We start from the raw sequence: 7,707 nt of genomic DNA on the forward strand, positions 1-7,707 counted from the left end.
TAATATGCTTATTCAGAGGAGCAAAAGTCCCTGTCTAAGAGTAAATTTTTCATAATTAAGCGGAGTTGATTGCACGCCTAGAGATAGGGTGACAAGATTTTGTCGGATTAAGGTGAAACCTAATAAGGGGATCCATAGATCGAGTTAATGCAACACTAGGGCGTTAATTAGAAAGAGATTTCAATTAATCAACTTAGGGTTAGACGTTATTATTCTCGAGAGAGATAATAATATAACTTAGGGATTTTTATGGATCAAGTCAAATGAATAAATGTCTGATTTAGAGTCAAATAACAAGTGAAGTATAGGTGGATTTTTCCATGGGTATTGTCTTAATCAATCGAATTTTCTAAAAGTATTTTCCCCAACTTTCTTTCTCTGCACCCTTAGTTTAGTTAATTAGTTTTGATAAACAAATCCCTTAATTTTTAGGATAGATAATAAAAAGAAAGTAATTACTAGTACTCTTGGTTCCTTTGGGTTCGGCAATCCAGTCTTGCTAAAGCTATACTACTGTTTGATAGGTACACTTGCCTTCATCGTGATAATAGTTGGTTTCAAGAACGATCATTTATAAATTATTTAAAATTTATTACAAATATCACGAATCAAGTTTTTGGCGCTGTTTTCGGGGAACTAAGATACTAGGAACACTCGATTTTTATTTCTTTAGCCATTTTACTTTATTTGCAATTTAAATTTTTATTTTATTTTCTAATTTTTCTTTTATTCGCTCCTGAAGGTTTTTATAGTGTATGACTAGAAGAAACCCGTCGAGACCATTACTTTTTGATAGTGAGATCGATCGCACAGTTCGCAGAAACCGAAGAGAAATAAGGCAAAGCTTAAGATACACAGAGGAAGAGCAAGAGGACGATACTTCAACCACAACCGAGGAGATGGCTAAAAACCAAGAAAATCCACTACCTCCTGTGATTGCCGCTGATCCAGTAGATCAGAATCTTGCTCCGCGCACTATGTATGATTATGCTAAACCTACTTTAAGAGGAACTGAGTCAAGTATAGTTAGGCCTTCTGTTGCTGCAAATAACTTTGAACTGAAACCTAACACAATTTAAATGATACAGCAATTTGTTCAGTTTGATGGTTTGATCCAAACAACCACTTGGCAAATTTTCTAGAGTTTTGCGACACATTTAAAATCAATGGCGTTTCTGATGATGCCATTCGCCTTCGGTTATTCCCTTTTTCATTGAGGAACAAAGCTAAACAATGGTTGAACTCGTTACCACGAGGGTCAATCACTACTTGGGAACAAATGACCAAAAATTTTTTATTAAAATATTTTTCGCTGGCTAAACAACCAAATTACGTAATGATATCTCTTCTTTTGTGCAGATGGATTTAGAAACACTCTATGATGCATGGGAAAGATACAAGGACCTTTTAAGAAGATGCCCTCACCATGGGTTACCACTCTGGCTACAGGTTCAAACGTTTCACAATGGCCTGAATCCTTCGACTAGACAGATGATTGACGCAGCTACTGGAGGAACTATAAAAAATAAGACACTTGAGGAGGCTTATGAATTTATAGAAGAGATGTCATGAATAATTATCAGTGGCAAGTCATGAGGATAAAGTCGACGAAAGCAACCGGCGATTTTAACGTTGATTCGGTCACCATGCTCTCTAATCAGGTAGAACTTTTGAATAGAAAAATTGACGGTTTTCTTGGTTCTTCACAGGTTCACCCAGTAATGCAATGCAATGCAAGTGGATGAGAATTGAGTAATTCAGAATACCCACCCTATGGCCACAACATGGAAAACGAGAAATTAAATTATATGGGTAATAATCTTTGACCTCAAAATAATCCTTATAGTAACACTTACAATGCAGGATGGAGGAACCACCCAAATTTCTCATGGGGAGGCCAAGGGAATTAGAGACCACCTGTAACACCCTTCACCCATATCCCACGTCGAGATAAGGTTGGAGGCATTACCGAGGCTTTACACTTGTAACACACTAATTTGGGTCGCAAATTTTCACTCAATTTAAAATCTTTCAACCATGAATATCTCGTCCCTTATATAGGCATTCGAGGCCTATAACATACCTATAGGCAGTGCGGGACAAATTCAGGCACATTCGATAGACCTTGGGCTCCTTAGGAAATTTTTTTTTATCATAAAGTGTCACACGCCCCTGTAGATGGGCCGTGTGGATTCACACGCCCATGTGGCTTGGGGCACACCCATGCCCTTTAGCCGTAGGAAACACTGACTTATCAACACGGTCATGGCACACACCCGTGCTACCTACACGTGGATGACACTGACTTATCAACACGGTCACGGCACACACCCGTGCTGCCTGCCCATGGACGACACTGTCTTTTTAACACGACCATGGCGCACACCCGTGTGGCCTACCCATGTACAACTTTGAGTTAAAATTTTAAGTGCAGGGGACACACGGCCATAGCACACGCCCATGGGAGAGAGTCGTGTATCACACACATCCTAGAAACACACCCGTGTGTCTAACCATGTGGACTCTAATAGGCTATTTTTCTAGCCTTTAGTCACCCCTTTCTACTACTTGTGCTTAAGGTTACCAAATTCAAAGTAAAACACCATTATACACTTGTAAATAATCTTGATTAAACTAGATGTATGGAAACCTCATATCATTGGTTTCATACATGATAGGTTATTTCCTATTTAGTGTTTATGGGTTCCCATGTCTTTTTAATTCATCCGAAATTGGCTCGTTCATGTGACTCATTGCCAATTGATAACGACCCATCAATTATAAATAAAACCATGCATAAATTCATAGGTCATAGTCTACTTTAATTAAGCCAATTTTCGTGGCCATATACAAAGAGGTAAACATATTTTTACATGCCTTCATTTGGCAAATCAAATGACACATATAACAAAATACTCAAAAATACTATACATGCCATTAAACAAAACAAACAAAATCTTTATACCAAAGCTTGCCTAGTTGATAGTGTGTTGACTCTCCAATCATCTTCCAATCCTTTTGAGTCCTCAAGCTCTGTGAGACAGGGAAAAAGAGAGGGGTAAGCATTTACATGCTTAGTAAGCTCAAATAACCGGAAAGTAAACTTACTGAGTAATTAGCATACATCCATATTTAAATCATGAAATCATCAATTATGAAACGATTCCCTATCACATGCACTCAATCAATGAGTTAGTTACATAACAAAGCATCATATAATTTATGTAGATGAGCTCATCATTCATCATCTTATTGACATACATCATATTAATCCTGTTGAGTTTCTAGGAAATCTCGATGGAATACCCATTATCCGTCAATTCTTACGAATGATCATTTCACATATATGCACTCCCGCGAACCTCACATCTCATGGCAGGATTACCAGTCCAGGCTAAATCCCCCATATCATGAACTCATAAGATGATGTCGGGATTACCAGTCCAAGCTAAATCCCTTATAGCAACAAACACCCTTAATGAGCTCGGATCTGAATTACCAGTCCAGGCTAAATTCAGACCCTAATCGGATTACCCGTCCAGGCTAAATCCATAATGCACACATATTCTTTGGGAGGCTTGATCATTAAAGGAACACCCGTCCGGGCTAGATCATTTTCATACTTGAGATTATAGATTACTCGTCCGGGCTAAATCCTTACTGCAACACATGTAGGATCTCAGTTCACGTGTCAAAGAGGGTTTGTCCATCGAATTCCCTTTTTCAACCTCAACCGAGACATTTTTCACATGTTATCATCAAATATGCATTTCTATGATATTCATGCCAATAATAAATACAATCATCATGCATTCATAAATCATACAATTATACATATTAGGGGTTTACTTTAAGTTATCCGAACTTACCTGATATCCGTTTCAGAGTTATGTTCCGGTTATTCTGAAACCTTGCGTTTACCACGATCGACCTCCGAAATTCATTCCTCGGGGCCTATATCAACAAAATTAACTCATTAATACACTACATTATGCATTTCAAGTTTAATATCTACCCCCGGTCCAAATGATCGTTTCGCCCCTAACCTTTGACATTTTTACAATTTAGTCCCTAGGCTCATATAATGAAACACATGCACTTTCTATCTTACCCAAGCCTAGCCGAACACTTTTCCTTCTTATGGTAGCCCACATTTTCCATTATTTTCTCATTTCTACCATACATTTACATCTTTTACAAAATAGTCCCTATAAGGGTTTCTCATGAAAATCAACTAGGAAAAGATGTTTAATACATCTTCATCTTTCATATTCCTCCATAATCCATCAAAATACAAGCAACTCATGCATGGGTAAATTTTTAAACATGAACCCTAGCATAAAATATTGGTAGAAATGGAGAGAGCAAGCTACCAGGATTTCAAAAATACAAAAAGCATGAAAAATAGGGCTTGGGAACACATACTATTGAGCTTGGAAAGCTTGAAACCCTAGCTATGGAGAACCCCAAATTTTCGGCTGGATGAAGGAGAAAAATGGCTGATTTTGGCTTGATTTTTCCCATTTTAATTCATTAAAATGACAAATGACCAAAATGCCCTTATGCCCTTTTTTTAAAATTTCATCCATGCAAGCCTATTTTTGTCCAAAAATTTAGAATTTGGGCAAATTGCTCTCCAAGACCTTCTAATTCATAATCTAAAGCAATTTCATACAAATTACTTCTAGAATCCAAGTTTTGCAATTTATTCAATTTAGTCCCTAATTTTCAATTAAACACCTTATACTTAGAATTGCTTCATGAAACTTTAACACATGCATATACTCTTATTCTAGGCATCATAATAATCATAAAATAAATATTTTGATGTCAGATTTGTGGTCCTGAAACCTCTATTCTGATTAGGCCCTATTTCGGGATGTTACACCACCACCACCTCCAGGTTCCCAACAACAACCTTACCAACAAGAGAAAAAGCTGAACCTTGAAGAGATGCTAACAAAATTCATCTTGGTGTCAAAAACTCATTTCTAGAATACCGAGGCAGCACTTAAAAATCAACAAGCATCGATCCAAGGGCTCGAAACTCAGATAAGCCAGCTCGCTAAATTGATATATGAACGACCACAAGGTAGCCTGCCGAGTAACACTAAATCTAACCCAAGGGAGCAACTCAATGCGATTGCCATTCAAGATGAGGAAGGGTTAGTTACATCTGAACCAGAATCAAGGCAAGTAACTGTGGTAAGTAAAGGTAAAGGTGAGGTAAACAGCAAGCAGAAACTGGTAAGTAAAGAGTACAAATCACAAGTGCCATACCCAAATGTGACAAGGAAAGACCACACAGATGAACAATTTGGTAAATCCCTTAAACTATTAAAGAAATTACATATTAACTTACCGTTTATTGAAGCCCTTTCGCAGATGCCAAACACAGTCAAATTTTTAAAGGAGCTTTTAGAAAATAAGCGGAAGTTGGATGAAGCATCGTATGTGGAGCTGAACGCGGTTTGCTCAGCTATTCTACAGAATAAGCTGCCCAACAAATTAAAAGATCCAAGGAGTCTTACAATTCCTTGTTTAATTGGTAGCTTAGATGTTAATAATGCTTGGCTGATTTAGGGGCCAGCATCAATGTCACGCCTTACAAAATGTTTAAGCAACTAGGTCTTGGGAAACCCAAAAAAACTAGGATGACTATTCAATTAGCCGATAAAACAATCAGATTCCCTAGGGGTATTATTGAAGATGTACTCGTTAAAATTGAAAAATTTATATTCCCAGTTGATTTTGTTGTTCTAGACATAGAGGAGGATAGTAACGTTCCTTTAATTTTAAGGAGGCCCTTTTTAGCAACTGCTAGAACAATAATTGATGTTGGCACAAGTGAACTCACACTTAGTGTGGGAGATGAAACAATCACCCTTCAAGCTTGTAATTCGAGTAACACATTGAAAATTTAAGGTAGTTGTATAAATCATGCTATTAAAACTGATCATGTGGTGAAACCTTCCTGGCAGGAAACACGTTAAAAGAATACACTTGAGCCATGTTCGAGTAACGACAAAGGACCTATCTATAAAGAACGAAGGATACAACTCGAGGAACTAGATGAATGGAGGACACATAAACCGAGACCACACGATAAACCAAAACCACGCCATGATAAGCTCAATATCTCACCAAATCAACTTAAAGTTGGAGACAAAGTACTACTAGATGCAACAGACCCTTGTATTGCCACTTTTGAACCTAACGGAGCAATCCATCTTACGGTACTCAACATTTTCTCATATGGTACAGTCAAGGTAATTCATCCCAAATTCAGCACTTTTAAGGTAAACAGTACTTGTCTTAAATCTTATTTTGATAAAATTGATAGCAGGGATGAGGAGTGTGAACTCCTCGCACCACTATGACCATGCAACAGAAAGGTAACCCGAGCACTAACAACGTTAACTTCTTTAAAATTTTAGTTTTTTTTCACTAACTGAGTCATTGAAACAGAGGTTTTCTAATCCACATGGGCGTGCCTTAGGCCGTGCTCACACCACAAGAGGAGACACGGCCATGCGATACGGCCGTGTGAAAATAGGGCAAAATTTTTCCTTAACACGGGATGCGATAAGTTACCACGGTCGTGTGACGTGGCCGTGGGTGAGTCTATCAAACCAGCATGAACGTCCAACACACCCGTGCCTACCACCCGTGGTCGACACTGTCAAAAGAACACGAGCGTGTGCGAAACCCACAAACGTTGGAGAAGCGAACCACATCACACACAGTCGTGCGATACGACCATATGACCACATGACCTAGACACACGGGCGTGTCCTCGTGCTGTGTAACGATTACTCATTTCATGATAAACACAGGCAAAAAGTGAACAACTGAACGTGTGACACGACCGTGTAAGACCCGTGTGGGACCACACGGCCATACTTTTTTCTTTTTTTTAAAAAAAATCATATTATTTTTTATTTTTACTTTTATTTCAATTTATTTGAAAACTCATTTTTATTTTATAAACTTGACTTATCTTTATTATTATAATCAAATTATTCCCTTAATTCCCTTTCACAAGTGGTGTATTCTCAATTATCCCTCAGAATCATGCCTTTCCTTCAATTTTATCTTCAATTCTCGCTCTCCAATTCAAGGATTTCGCCCAAAAATTCAAGAAGTTTCACTTCTCTCCCTATCCTATAATCTTATAGCTCTATTTTTTAGTATATCTACCTTTGTACATTGAGGGTAATGTACATCTTAAGTGTAGGGGGATTACTTATATCATGATCAGAAAAATCCATGAATTTTTATTCTCATGTGATCTTCTCATATCATTATTAGAATGAATTTTGATTAATTTATGATTTTTATTGATATGTCTTGAATTAAAACATAGGCATTCATGCATCGATTGTTTAAACTTTAAGAAATTAGAGAATCAAGCATGATAAGTTGATTTTTGAGAATTAAAAATTTTTAGGTTGTTTCCCAAAGTTTAGGTATTATCTTGAATTAAAATTCACAGGTTTAAACATCAAAAAGCCATAATTTTTGTGAGAGCTTGAGCCTTTAGAGCATCTATTTCTTTTATGCTCACTTTTATTATTGCTTTAAGTGCGTCAATATTGAATCGTTATTTTAGAACTTGCTTGATTATGCATGTTAAGACCACACCATTTGATTTGATATGTCAAAATGATAAAGGCATTTAGGTTTAACCCACTCACTCCATAAAAG

General features: G+C 37.2%; 1 non-coding gene across 1 annotated transcript; it reads right to left on the reverse strand.

The window, feature by feature from the left end:
• Positions 1-1,326: 1,326 nt before the first annotated feature.
• LOC128287407 (small nucleolar RNA R71) lies at positions 1,327-1,433 on the reverse strand. The gene has a single exon (XR_008278107.1). It is a non-coding gene; the product is annotated as a small nucleolar RNA R71 (small nucleolar RNA).
• Between the last annotated feature and the right edge of the window lie 6,274 nt (positions 1,434-7,707).

The sequence above is a fragment of the Gossypium arboreum genome, chromosome 13 (genome assembly GCF_025698485.1).
Source record: "Gossypium arboreum isolate Shixiya-1 chromosome 13, ASM2569848v2, whole genome shotgun sequence".
In the NCBI taxonomy this organism is placed as follows: domain Eukaryota; kingdom Viridiplantae; phylum Streptophyta; class Magnoliopsida; order Malvales; family Malvaceae; genus Gossypium; species Gossypium arboreum.